General features: G+C 57.3%; 1 protein-coding gene across 12 annotated transcripts in view; it reads right to left on the bottom strand.

Moving 5' to 3' along the window:
• The window catches only part of MACF1 (microtubule actin crosslinking factor 1), a 144,346-nt gene that overhangs the window by 38,481 nt on the left and 91,574 nt on the right, over window positions 1-14,291 (bottom strand). The window lies entirely within an intron of this gene.

Below are 14,291 nucleotides of genomic sequence, written 5' to 3'. Positions count from 1 at the left end.
AATCTGTTGCCTCATCCTCAGAAACCAGTTCTGGGACATCCCAGTGGGCAACCTCAGTCCTTCCAGGCAGAAGGTGATGGGTCCTGAAGGGATCCAAGCCCTCAACACCAGCCTGGCTGTGCCGTGGGGGGGACCCCAGCTCCTCCATCGCTGGGGCTGGGGGCTGGCAGGGGGACACCTGGCCAGGACAGGTCCCCTCGGGAAGCAAGTCTTGGTTATCTTCACCCCACCCCTCTGGGGCACTGGGGTACCCATCTCCCCCCAGTCCAGCAGCTGGATGTGCCCCTGTGTGGGATGTCACCCCAGCAGCCACAAACTCTGGGTCCACCAGTGGGTCAGGATCAAGCTCCCCCAGCAGCACTGGGGAGCACTCCAGGAGGGACCCCAGCCCTGCCATGGCCACGGGGCTGGGGGAGGCCCCTCCGTCCGAGTCCGTCGGGGTGACAGCCAAGGTGTCCCTTTCTGAGAAGGGCTCTGTCAAAGGCTCCAGCGTGCTCAGCACCTGGGAGCTGCAGGTGACATCAAAGTCCTCCAGATCTGACACCACAGCAGAGTCTGAGGCGCTGATATCCAAGGGGACCCTGTGCTGACCCCCTTCAACCACCAACCCGGCCAGTTTGGCCGAATCTGGGTCCAGCCCCTCTGAGTCCATTGGGGACATTTGAATCTCCAGGCAGCTGGGGACAGCTCCATCACGCCCGTCCTCATTCAGGCACTGCTCTTCCAGCTCCAGGAACATCTGCACTGAGTCCGTGTCGGACAGCTCGGGGCCCGTGGGGCTGGTTGAGCGCTCCAAAACCGGAGCAAAGTCCTCGACCCCACATTGCACCGCCACGTCCTCCGTGCAGCACGCGGTGCCACCACCCCCAGGGGACGTGCAGGACCGGGAGGTCCCCGGACTGGGGGCAGAGCCATCCTCCGGAGCAGTGGATTGTTCCCTTTCTTCAGAAATATCTGCCAAGCAACAGCTCCTCTTCTCCTCAGCCACCAGAACAGCCTTTCCTCTCTCTGACAGCGTCGCCTCCTCCCACTCCTCCATCATCACCCAGCGCTCGTCCTCCTCAAATCTCAGCTCAGACTCCGTTTTCTCCCTGAGATTGGAGGTGATGAGAATATCCAGTCCCGTATCCAGCAGCTCTTCACTAAGGCACGGAGAGAGGTTGACGTTCTCCACCGTAGAGTCCGACTCGGAGGCCTCCAGGGTCTCCTGGTGCCCATCGTTGAAGTTCCCCCTGATGAAATTCTTCCTGGCCCGTGGCCAGGTGGCACTGGGGAGCCGGCGGGCCCTGGCCAGGTCCCTGACACGGCTGTCACCGGCGTTCAGCAGGGCCTGGCGCTCATCCCGGGGACCTCCATAGCCATCCACGCTGAACTGCTTGGCCACCAGAGCCTCTGCCGTGCCAGATGACTTGGAGACGTGCTCCAAGGTGAGAGACTCCGACATGGGCTCGCCGTGCTCGGGCTGGCCCGGCTGCTCGGCCAGCATGGCGCTGGAATCCCGCTTGTCCCGCAGGGAAGGGTTGGAAGCGCCCGCCTCCGACACCTCGCTGAGCGAAGCCCCCATCCTTTCGGCAAACTCGGTGAAGTTGGGAGGCATGAAGGACTTCCACGAGCGCCGGTTGACGTTCTCCTTCTTCTCGGGGTTCGGTCGCCGCTTTGGCGGAGCCGGCGCCGGCTTGGAGACGTCGCTGCTGAGCTTGAGCTGGTCGAAGATGACTCGCTCATCCAGCTTCTTGGGCTCCGGCGGCCTGGACTCGAAGACGTTGGCAGCTCCCAGAGTCCCGTTGCTGGATATGGTGCTGCCATCCCCCTTGCCCAGGGTGCTCTTGGAGAGCTGGTTGAGCTTCGATCCCTGATCGATTTGCTCGTTAATTCTCATCGTGTCGTAGATCGATCTCTGGGGCACGTAGCAATCCTCTATATAACCATCCTCATCCTCGCCCTTCCCCAGGCAAGTGCGGTTCTGCCGTAAACAGTCTGGCCGGCTCAGTGGTTTGCCCATACTCTCGTCCTTATGGATGAAGGAACCACCCCGGCAACCTTTCGCCCGCCACGGCAGGAAGCATCACACGGCCAGCAGGTCCCAAACCCGCCGCCGGGGCAGCCTCTAATCCCAAAGTGACACTACGGGGATGGCAAGGGGGACCGGCAGCACCGCGCCAGCTCAGCAGCCTGAGCAGCAGTCCCGAGCAGTGAAACAACCCATCTCATCCCCCCGGCCCCCCTAAAAAACCCCATCCATCAGCGGAACATCCAAAATCCAACAGCTCCGGTAAAATATTCCAAGCGGTCCGCGACAGAAACGTCGGAAGAGTTTGAAGCTCTTAAATTATCCCGTCCGTCCTTCTTTACTAACAAAGGCACTGCTTGTCCCGGCCGCTCCCGGCTGGCAGGGGCGAGCGGCTCCGCGCGTTTTCTGCCCAGCTCCGAGCGCCGTGCAAGTCCAGCTGGTCCGAATTAGCCTCTCCCCCCGACTCTCGTGTTTTCATTTGAACCGAGCTTGTCAGCGGATATTCGTACAACTTTAAACACAGGAAGTTCTTCATTCAGGGCAAACTCGGAGGTTTCCTGTCTCAAAAACATGATGGCATTGTCGCTGCCGTCACCTCGCCCGGTGCCACCGGCAGTGGCGGAACCCCCAAAATCCACTCGGGTGCGTGCGCGGCGGTGGCGGCACGGCCGCGGAGTCCGGAGGTGGAGGAAGGCTGCTGGGTCTTCGCTTTTTTTTTTTTTTTTTTTTGCTTTCTCCCCAGGGGAAAAAAAAAAAAAATTGGCTATAAAACGCATCCAAAAATGGCAAAGGGACGGAGCGGGATGGAATCCCCTGAGTTGCCTCCGGGAGCCGACGGGGGGGACGGGGAGCAGCCGCGGCTGGAGGCGGCTGTTGCCGCTGCTGCTTCTTCTTCCTCCTCCTCCTCCTCGTCCTGCTGCTGCTGCTGCCGGCCCCGCTCTAAGCACTAACTTTCCCGGCGGCCGGTGTCGGGCTGCGGCGGCTCCGCGCCACCGGGCGGCCCGGCCATGGCGGGGCAGGGGGCGGCGGGGCGGGCGCGGGGCCGGTACCGGCGGCGATGCGGGGCGGACCGGGGCCGGGAACGGGGCGGGCACACACACACACACCCCGGGGCCGCCCTCCCGTTCCCCTTCCCCGCTGCTCTCGCCCCTTTTGTGCGCGGCTCAGCGGCCGGGCCGGGGGCGGGGGGCTCCGCGCCGCCCCCGCGGGCAGCCCCCGGCCGGCGCGGCGGGATGCATGGCCGCTGCCTTCCTCCTCCTCCTCCTCCTCCTCCTGTTCCTGCTCGTCCTCCCGCTCCCGACCGCCGCCGCCCGCTCTCCTTCCCGCCGGCGGAACAAAAGGCCGAGCCGCGCAGGCCGCCGCACGCCCCGGCCCCGCCGCCGCCGCCAGCACCGGCTCCCGCGGAGCTCCAGCCCCGGCGGAGGGCGGGGGGACGCGGGGGCGGGCGGGGGGCGGCGCCGCGGGGCGGGGCGGCAGCGCCGGGGCCGCCCCCTCCCCGAGAGCCGCGGTGCCTCCCGCACCCCCCCGCACCGACCCCCCCAGCGGCCCCGGGAAGGGGGGAGCGGAGCGCGACCCGGCTGGGGAGCGGGGGGGATGCTCGGAGGCAGCGCGGGGGTGGTCCCCGCCCGCCCCGCCGGGGATGGCCCCTCCTCCGGGGGGAGGCGGCAGCCCCCGACAAAGAGCAGCAACGCCCTGGCTCGGCGGCGGCTCCGGCTCCGGCTCCCGCCGCCACCGGCCCCGCTCCCCCGGCCCTTTGTCCGCTCTTCCCCGAGCCGGAGCTGGCAGGGAGATGGCGACCCCGCCACACATCGGGTGTCCCGGCTCCTCACACCCGCCCTCGCACAAAGAACCGAGTTTCGAATTCACCGGAGAAACGCATCCGGAACACCCCCAAAGTACCAATTTTGCCTTCCCCCATCGCTCTGCCAAAAAGCCACCCGCAACTCGCCACCGTTCCCCTCAACCACTGCAGGCTCTTTTCCTGAAAATAATGATTTTTATAGCCCCAGCTCTTGGGTAGCATCCTGCTCCTCCCATCCTGAGTCCTGTCACCCTCTTTTCCTCCCCCAAAACCCTTGGGTTTAAGAGATGGGGAACATTGGAAGCGGGGAGGGAGGCAGGCCGGGTGCGTGAATCACCGCTGCGAAGTGATGCTGAGGGAAGTCGCAGACTTGGGAGAGAAAACAGGAGGGTTGGGAACAGCCTCCACGCATCTCCAGGCAACAACCCGCCCCACCAGCCACCCGGCCTGCTACTTTGGGATGAATTATGGCATCGGGATAAAAATACAAGGTGTTTAATACAGAAAAACGTGCAGCATTGCCCTCCAAAAGCACCAACACCGGGAGAATCAGAGCTCGGTCTGTGCCTTGCTGTGCCACAGCTTCACCAAAAGCCTTCCCACCTGGCCATGAAGAGCCACAGGCAAGGAAGATGAAATCCCGAATATTTTTTGATGCGCTGCCATCCTGAAAACACCGAGGCTTTGCCAAAGCCATGGTATGGTGTGGTGCGAGCCCAGCTCCCGCATCCCCGAGCTCTCAGCATCCCCTGCATCCCCAGGTCCCGACACCAACTGCACACGCAGCAGCTCCAGCACGGCATTCCCAAAGCTTTGTTTTGCTTTGGAGAGATGGGAACGGATGTTTTGGGGAAGGGGAGGGGTCGGGGGAAACTGCCCATTAAATGGCCCGAAGTGCTCCTCGGATGGGGGTTTTTGCACAGTGGGAAACCTTTGGAACCCCTTTTCTCCACCATCCACTAGAACCAAGGAAAAGAGCGGGAGGCAGGGAGGGAGCGGGGATCTGGGAGGGGATTCCAAACATCCCCCAGGGAGCCCCTCTGCCCATCCAGGCCATGTCCCCTCCACATCCCCCCACCCCCCGAGCCCTCCCGGACAGACAGCCGGACATTCATCCCTGCAGCCTCCTCCAGCCCCAGCTGCCAACACTGCCAGAGTGTCCCAACGCCTGGATTTTTCCCCTTGGCGGGGGACACCGCAGCTCCTGGTCGCTGCTATTAATCCGGAGCAGCTGAAACAACAAGAGGACAAACGGTGCCGTGCCAGCATCGCCCCGGCTGCTCCGCTACCACCTTGGCCGGGAGCTGCACCGTTACCGCTCCGGGGCCCCTCCGCCAGGAATCCCAGGCATCCGGGCTGGGGCGAGCAGGCTTTTTTGTTCCACTGCGAAGAAGGAACGATCTCCCTCCCTCTCTCTCTCTCTCGACGTGGAGCTGCCCCGTTTCACAGCCAGAAATTCTTTTCCCATTTCCTCACCGAATCACGTGCCAGGAGCGAGCCGAGTCTTCCTCAGACACATTTCTCCCCCCACCACCACCAATTTCTGAAACCGTTAGGGAAATATTGGGCAGGGATGAAAGCCAACTGGAAACCCAAAGATCCCGGCCACAGCTCCTGCAGGTTGCTCAAATCACGGCTTTGAGCCTCCAAGTGCCTCCCCGATGATGGGGACAGGAGCCAAGCAGTGCTGGGAATTGCAAGGTCAGGGCTTTGTGTCGGTGCAGGGGATGGATGTGGAAGGACATGCAGGTCCTGCCTGATTTTTGTCCTTTCTGGTGTTTCCAAGTGACCACCAAGATCCCTGATTTGGCTTTTGCTCAGTCCCCAAACCTCCCACAAACAGCTCCTGTCACCTGGCCCCACCCCAGGCCACGTCCCGCAGATAAAACACCCTCAGCTAAAACCCACCCAGAGGCTTTCCAAGACCTGTCACAGGCTGATGTCACCCTGTTTATGGCCGTGCTGCATCCCGCCACCTCTGCCACCACTGTTTACATGGCACAGCACTCTTTGGAAACCAATGTATTTTTAGCTTTCTTTTAATGCATCTCAGCAGCTGGAAGCGAGGGGCCTGTTTTATGTGACGAGCAAGAGAGATCAGAGGCAGCTCAAGATCTCTGATGGACGGGTCATTTATGAGATCAGGGTGAAACCAAGAGTCTTCTTCACCCTCAAAGCTTCTTTAAAGTTCACCTTGGTGCTCTTCTGCCCTGGGAGTGCAGGCTGGATGGAGAAGAGCTCCTAGCTTGGCACTATGAGCTTTGTCCCTACAGCTCTTGCTGACCATGTCATAAAATAGAATAGTTTGTGTTGGAAGCACAGGAAAACTCGTCTTGTTCCACTCCCTGCTCTGGGCAGGGACACTTTCCATTAGACCAGCCTGCTCCAGGCTGGCCTTGAGGGATTGGGTGGTCACAGCTTCTCTGGGCAACCTGCTCCCTGTGCCTGACACCGTGTGGGCCACTGTGTCCCCCAGATGTGACTCCACGAGTGCCACCCCTGGGCTGGGACGCTGTGCCACGTCCAAGCAAGGCAGAGTGGATAACCCCCAGCGCCTCCAGCCCAACAGAAGGGCTGAGGGCACGTTCCACCCTCCCTCAGACACTGCAATAAAAGCACAAAGCCAAATCAAGCACTCACAAAATCTCCCTTAGAAACGGCGCTTTAGGTTGTGCTGGGAGTTTTCAGCAGAGGATTCATGTTTTTTAAAGCCTTTGCTGCGTTTGTCAGAAGGCCAGAGGGACTTCTTTCTTTCCCTCTTGCTCTCCTCCTCATTCATTCCTTTTCTCAAATCTTTCTGATTGCCATTCCAGCTCCTGATCCAGGCAGGAGCACTGGGGCTGTTCCCACCCTGCTGTGCTGCTCTGGGTGCTCCCTGATCCCTTGGGCTCACAGCTGACTTCAAACCAACCTCACACCAGGGCTCTGCCACCACTCAATCCCTCTTCAAAGGCTACAGCTGCTCGGGATGCAGGGAGCCAGCCCATCTTTAAATCAGCCATTTGGAACCTGTTCATTCAGGACTCTCCTCCACAGGGCTGTGGGAGGAAACCTCAGCAGGCTCTGTGGGGGGGGGGGGCTGCACCTTCACAGGGAAAGTTTTAGGAAGAGGTTAAAATCCAAGCTCCCAGAGAAACCTCCTGCACTTTGGATGCACAGCTGCAGTGAGTGCTATGCAAAAAAAAAAAAAAAAAAAATTAAATTAATTTTGCTCTTCCAAGAGTGCAGGAGCTGCGCTGCAGCGCTTTCCCTGCAAGGCAGCTAATATAGATGTTGGTATAAATAATTCTCCAGAACGAAGCCTGGAGCCCACGTGTTACAGCAGAGCTCAGGCACAGCCCCACGGCACTCAGCATTCCCAGAGCACCCCAAAACTCCCTGGCAGCAGCCTGAGGTGGGACTGTGAGACAAGGGCAGAGCCCTGTGCCAGGGCCCTCGTGGGCAGGAGGTGAAAGCTGCTGAAATGCCCAATTTTGTCCTCAGATGCTCCATTCCTCTGCAAATTGAAGCACCCTGGGCATCCCACTGCCCACAAAATGCAGGAGCTGATCCCCAGGGCAAAGGGGGACGACAGGGATGGGGTGATGACCAAACTGTTCTGAGGCTCTTTAGGAAGTGAGGTAAGTGTGTTATCATCCTGAGAATCCTCTGGATGGGAGACCTCTAAACCACTCCTTCAGCAGGAGAACTGGCAATTGTTCTTGAAAGGCTGCAGTGACTAATCCAAGCCTGAGTCCTTCCCTGCTTGCTCCAGACCCAGTGGCCACAGTCCCTCCCTTCCCAAGCCTGGCTTGGATGCTGTGGGTGATGGGAATGTCCCCACAGATCCCCCTTCCACGGCTGCATCCTGCCAGGACCAGGCTCCTCTCCCTCCTCTGCTCAGCCCTTGCAGACAAAAACCTTCCCATCTCCTCCTCCCTCGGATCCTCAGCTCTCCTGGTCTTATGCAAAGCTGGTATTTTTAGTTATCTCCTGGAAACACTGCCAAGTGTCATCACCAGCAGCTAACGAGTGCTCTGGGGAGAGGACATTCCTCCGGCCACCTCCCCGGGCTCAGACCTGGCAGGGTCACCAAAGCATCTGCAAGTGGGTGGCTTTTGGAGCACTGACCCAAGGCAGTCCTGAAAGGCACCGTTTGATCACAGCCTGATTGTTTCACGGTCAAGAAAAGAAAAGGAAAGGAGGAGGGGAAAAAAAAAAAAAAAAGAAAAAAAAGCTAGCATTTGGTCGATCTCAGCAACTCTTGGCTTAATTCACTCTTGTTCTGGGGATCAGGGAAGCCTCTGCTGACACCTCAAGGTCAAAGCCCACTGATGAACCAGCACACCAGCAGCATTCCCTCCAGGAAGGAGGAGCTCCAGGGCTACCTTTGCTCTTCCCTCACTGCTAAAATTTACTCCCAAGGAGCGAGGAGGCTGCCAAGGCCACTGGTGCTCCTGGGCAAGCACAAGATGGCCAGGTTAGAAATGCCCCCAGCCCCACCAGGGCTCTGCAGCTTGGGCCACTCTCCCCAGCCAGGCTTGGTGACAGCCCTGTCACCCAGCACAGCCCGTGCTTATCACCCCCATTCATCATCCCCTTCCCCAACGAGGGGAGATGGTGCCTTTAAGGCAGCTTAACAGCTGTCAGAGAGGAGGCATTTCTGCGTGTGCTGCTGCTGCTGAAAATACAAGCCAGAGATACTTTAAGTAGGTCTGGAAAGCGTTCAACGAGAAGGCACCATCACGCAGCCTGTCCCCACTCCCAGCCCAGTCCCACCCAGCTGCTCCCAGCCCCACGACTGTCGGGAGCCACACGCATTCCTCTGGGGGCACACAAGGGTTAAAAATACCCTGGGCCAGGCCTGGGGCACAGCAAGTGGCAGAGTGTCCCTTCTCTGCCACATCTCATTCTCAGAAACCCACCTCCCCTCGCCCACCTGCCGGGGGCTTGGCTGGTGGGTGGGGTGTGGAGGGACCAAAAAAGCCACCCCAGAGGCGTGGGCTGGGTGACCACTTGTCCTGGATAAGGACCAGTCCTATCCTGGCTAAGGACCACTCCTGTCCTGGCTAAGGACCACTCCTGTCCTGCTGCCTCCAGAATTCGAGGCTTTGAGTGTCAGTTCCTTGTGCCATCAGCACATGGAGTCGCTCCTGCTCTCCAGTCCAGCCCTGCAATGCCAAAATGGGATGCTGCTTTTCCTCTGCTCTCCTTAGGAGGGCTGGAGTGAGGTGATCTTCAAGGTCCCTTCCAACCCAAACCATTCTCTGATCTCCAAGAACGGCTCTGCAGAGGCAGGAGCAGAGATAACAGTCCCAGGGAGAACCACAAAATCACTGAGGTTGGAGAAGACCCTCAAGGTCACCCAACAAAGGAAGGTCACAAAATGCCACTGAGGAGCACAAGCACCAAACCTCAATGGGCTGAAACTTCTGAGGGGGAGAAACCCAAACTCTGATCCTCCTGCAAACTCTGATCCTTGGTGAAACACTGCTGAACCCCATCCCATCCCATGGATCCCATCCCATCCCATCCCATGGATCCCATCCCATCCCTCTGACATCAATGGCTCCTGAGGTCACACCAGTGGCAGCCCCCTCCCCAAAGCCATCACCCTCAGGCAGTGACACCTTGGAGAACCCCAGGGACACTTCTGACAGCCCCGGTGAGTCAGCTCCCAGGTGGAAAGGCTGGGGGAATTACGAGTTATGAATGAAGTGCTGAGAGAAGCTGACACCCCCAGGCAGGAAGGGGGGCAGGAGGAGGGCACAGGAGCCTGCGTGGGCTCCCCAGCCCTGGCTAGCTGCTGCTGCTCCAGGGAGGGCCTGGAGCAGGGTCAGACAGCACCAGGGGAAGGGCCAGATGAGTAATTCTGGTCTGGGCCTCACTCAGTGCATCACCACCCCCGGGATTGCTTTCCTGATTTTTATTTTTTTTATTGAAGCAGACAAAGAGGGTGCTGGAGGCACAATGGCTGTGTGGGCCCTGGCTGACCTGACCTACTCTGAAATAAAGCACTGAGGCTTCAGTTTCTGCTGTCTAGGGATTCTCCCTCCCCTTCATCATCCAGCATTAAACCTTTATTGGGGTGACACAGCACTGCCAGAGTTCACTGCATTGAGCAACTCCAGTTTCCAAAAACCTCCCCAGACCCATCAAGACTCCAAAATCCCATCTCCTCCCTCCTCTGCCTTGGCTAAGCCATCACCCACTGAAGGCTGGATGCAGGAGACCCTCCTGCTCCTCCCTGAGCAACTCCAGTTTCCAAAAACCTCCCCAAAACCACCAAGACCCCAAAATCCCATCTCCTCCCTCCTCTGCCTTGGCTAAGCCATCACCCACTGAAGGCTGGATGTGGGAGACCCCCTCCTGCTCCTCCCTCCTCTCCGGGGTGGGGTTTAATTAACTCTGGGAGGCGAGATCTGGGATAAACAGCCCGGCTGTGCCAGCTGGGCAGGTCCTGGCTCGCCACATTCCTGTGCCCTGCCCCAGCGCCACCCAGCTCAGCTGTGGTGACAGCAGGAGCCACCAGCCAAGCACAGACACCTCACCAGGTGTCCCAACTGCACCTGCAGCCACCTCAAAGTGACAGTGACCTTTGGTTGGGTCAAGTTTGATGATTTTTTTTTCCTTGGGTTTCCAGATTCTTGCAGGAATTCCTTGTGGCTGTTGAGCACAGCTTGGGAGGAATGCAGGGCTGATCCTGCTCTCGTCTTCCTCACAGGGACAAAGTGTCCCCTGGCATGGTACAGCTGAGATTCTTCCTGGAGGAAATGCCCACAGAAGCTTTGGCTGCTTCAAGCCTGGAAGAGTTCATTGACAGGTTGGACAGGGCTTGGAGCAACCTGGGAGAGTGGAAGGTGTCCCTGCCCCTTCTCACCCAAACCATTCCATGATTCCATGACTGGGGAGGCACCAGGATCCTCCCTCCTGAGCACTGTAAGGCAGAGAACCCCAAAATCCCTGCCAGCTGACCCAGGGCTGGGCTTCAATGCTGTGAATTTGGTAGGTGAAATGTGACAGCGTTAAGGGTTTGTCCAAAACCAACACCATGAATCAAAGAGGGTCCCAGCTCAGAGCTGCCAAGGCCAAGCACAAGCCACGCTTTGAAACCCAAGTTCAAAATCCACTGTGTAAAAGACAAACAAAAGCCAGGCTTAAGCTTGCTTAGCCAGGAGGCCAAGCTACCCCAGCACAGATGTCTCCCCCAAAACACCCAAGAATTTGATCCCAGCAGCTCCGTGGCCCAGGCTGATGGGTTCTCCTTGGCCAGACAGGACAAGCCCATGCCTGGGGCTTTCTGGCACCTCTGCTCCCAACCAGCAAACCTCTCACCCCTGCTTCTTCAGCGTGTAAAGGAGGATGAGCCACTTGCACTGAGCAGCACAAGCTTCATCCCGTTAAGTTTCACCGTTTTTGGGGTGAAAAGTTCTCACTTAGGGTCTCCCAGCTGATCAGGGGCTGCTGATGATGGAGACAAAGTGATGCAGAAACCCCTTCTGCCTTCAGGGGGGTGAGTGACCCCCTGTCTCATCTGTACCTGGGGAATCATTTCCCTGGGGGATTCTGCTGTTTGCCAAACCGAATCCACGGAGCTGTTATGTTTAGAAACATCTCAACTGTAGCTCATTTGATTCCAGTCATTAAAATTTAATATTAGAGCGTAAGCTTTGAGAAACCTGAGCTGACAGCAGAGACAGTGGAGGGGGAAGAAGTGCCCCAGCCTGGAAACTCCCACGAGCAGCTCTTGCTGCTGCCTGGCACTTGTCCCTCGTGCTGAAGAGCCCAACTTGGCTGTGTGGAGCTCAGCACCAAGGTTCTCCTGACTTTCAGCCCCTTTTTACACAAATCACAGGCTCCTCAGAGAGGCAGCAATGGAACCAGAGCCACTTGGGTTCAACTCCTGCTGGAGATCAGGAGTTAAAGATGAGGCTCCTTTGCTCTGGCAGCTCAACATGAGCTGACCCACGTTATTTCTGCTGTGGCACAGCTGGATCCGAAGCGATCCATGGGGATGTCCATATAAGCACAGGCTCCAAACCACAGAAATGCCTTTCAGCTGCACTTGATCTCACCAGAAAACTCAGGGCTCAGCCTGATGACCCCTTAAAGTCTCTTCCAGATGGGCTTTCTTAACAATCCTGCTACAACCAACCAGTCCCTGCCTGGTTTTCCCACACTCTCAGAACTCCAGCTCCACCCTGGATCGTTGTCCTGGCTCCTGATGGCCGAGGGAGCTGGTGAGGATCTGTCCCCAAAATCACATTTTGCTGAAGCAAAAAATCCCCTCCTGCAAACAAAGCTTCCCCCTGAGCATGATCTGACAGCTGCTTCCCAGCCTCCTGCCTTGGAGGAACCCAGCCAGGAGGAAAACTTACAGCAGGAGAGGGCTCATCCATCCCAAAGCCAGGATTAGTCCCTCTGTGACCTGGGAAAGGGGCTGGGGGGGATAGAGAGGAAATGCACAAATGGCAGCTTTCCAAAAGTTAAGGAGGTTGTGGCCTTTTGGGGAAAGAAAAGGGAAAAGAAAAATACATGGGAAGCTTCAAATGTGAGCTGCTTCCAAAGTCATCCGTTCCCAGCCTCCACCAGAGCCTTCAATGTTTCTTCTTTATTAAAATCTGGACACAATGAGTCCAGAAGTGCCCACCTTTGTCACGGCTCTGTTGGCAACTTGCCTGGAGCCCCGGGGCCATGCCTAATTTGCATCTCATTTACACAGATGTTCATTAAAATTAATGCCTTAAGACATAATATCTGCCTGCATTTGAGCCTTCTGGACAGACAGAGCGCGACCGCTCCCGGAGAGCCCCCGTCACCCCATCCCTCACCCCAGCCTCCCCCCAGAGCACTGCCAGCATCAGGAGCTCCTCTGCTCCACCAGGACACTCTGGGCACGCCCCTGGGTTGCAATCCAAGGAGGGCAAGAGTTGTGATATTGTCTTAGAGAGAGAATTTGTTGGGAAATAAGAGCCCGGCATGAGAAGCCCCCCGAGCTCCCCCCAGAGCACGAGCCAGGCTCTTCTGCAGCTCTCCCTCCAGTCCCTGCTGATGTCCTTCCACGTGCAGATCAGGATCTGGGACTGAATTCCCCTTAGGTAGGAGCAGAAGGTGAAGCTTTGCCAAGATCAGCTCTGCAACCTTTAGGATTTGTGCAGAAATCCCTGGGGATGAGCCGTGCAGGAAAGCAGGAATGAAGGAATGCTGCTGTAACCACGATTGCTCCATCCTCCACTCCATCCTCCACTCCTGCTTCTCCCCCATTTCATTCCCTGCCATTACACAGCAAAACCTCCCCACCACTGCTGCCAACTTTCCCTTTCCCACCCACAAAGGCCCCAGCTGCTCCAGGTGGCCTCGATGGCCAGGGAGTGACTCTTGCTAAGGACACCTCAGACCCCCAAACCCCCTCGGCTCAGGTCACCCGTGCCTTAAAGGGTCATCCCCAAGGTCACTGAGCTGGGGACCACGTGCAAACCCCACGGTGGGTTGAGCTGCTCCTGCCCAGTCTGGGTTTTGTCATTGTTCCTAATGAGAGCTGCTCAGCTGGGAATAATCCCAGGAAAGGTTCACTGATTTTAAGGACTAAAACCTCCTTTTTGGATATCATTGTTCCAAGGGACTCTGTGGTGTTTAATGGTGAATTTAAATCCTTCCCATCAACATCAACTCAAAGCAAACTGCCCAACACAAGCAACGCCACCAGGTGAGGTTGAATTTGTCCCATAAATACATTTCAGCTCTTTTTTTTTGGATAGGCAAACCCCAAACCAGAAACACCTTGTCCTGGTGAAGGTTTCAGAGAGCTGCTCAAGTGGTGGAACGGGATCAATTAGCCATGAGATGAAAAGTAAATGGCTGTAAAACTGCCTCTCCCTCCCACCCCCCCATTAACACCAGGGAAACAAGCACCCAGATGTAAATCAGCCCAATCATCAACTCCTGAGCACATCAGGAATAGAAGTTTCACAGCAAGAGAATTTCTAAGCCGTGTTAATATAATTAATGGAGTGTAACAGCATGACCCAACATCATAATACTGTATAGAAATATATCAAACACACTCCAACTCTTCCCTCTCTCAGTGCTTCGTGCAAGCCTTGATGGTCTCCATCAGCTCCTTGCTGGAAATGTGAACAGCCACATAAAACTTCACCTTGGTTTTATTTCCTGGGCGCACTCCTTGGCTCACAGCTCATCTGTGGCTCTTTTTGTACCCAAGGATCCCAAAATGGATGTAACGTGTGACCCAGATGGAGGGAACAGCAAACAGAGCAGCAGGCCAGGCAAAGCCAGACCTACAGGATGACCTGATGTGGACTAGACTCTCAAAGTCACAGCTCAGGTGGACTCAGACCCCTCCCTTCCTCCCCCAAAATCTAAATGCCACCCACCTCTAGCAGCCCACGAGCTGCTGGCATGCCAACATCACCCATCACAGGAGCACAGGGATTTTCCTGCCAATCCCAGAACCTCTCCACACCTTTTCACCACAGCCTA

Source organism: Haemorhous mexicanus, chromosome 27 (assembly GCF_027477595.1).
Source record: "Haemorhous mexicanus isolate bHaeMex1 chromosome 27, bHaeMex1.pri, whole genome shotgun sequence".
In the NCBI taxonomy this organism is placed as follows: Eukaryota; Metazoa; Chordata; class Aves; order Passeriformes; family Fringillidae; genus Haemorhous; species Haemorhous mexicanus.
The sequence above is the reverse complement of the archived record's forward strand: the minus strand, read 5'-3'. Positions and strand labels throughout refer to the sequence as shown.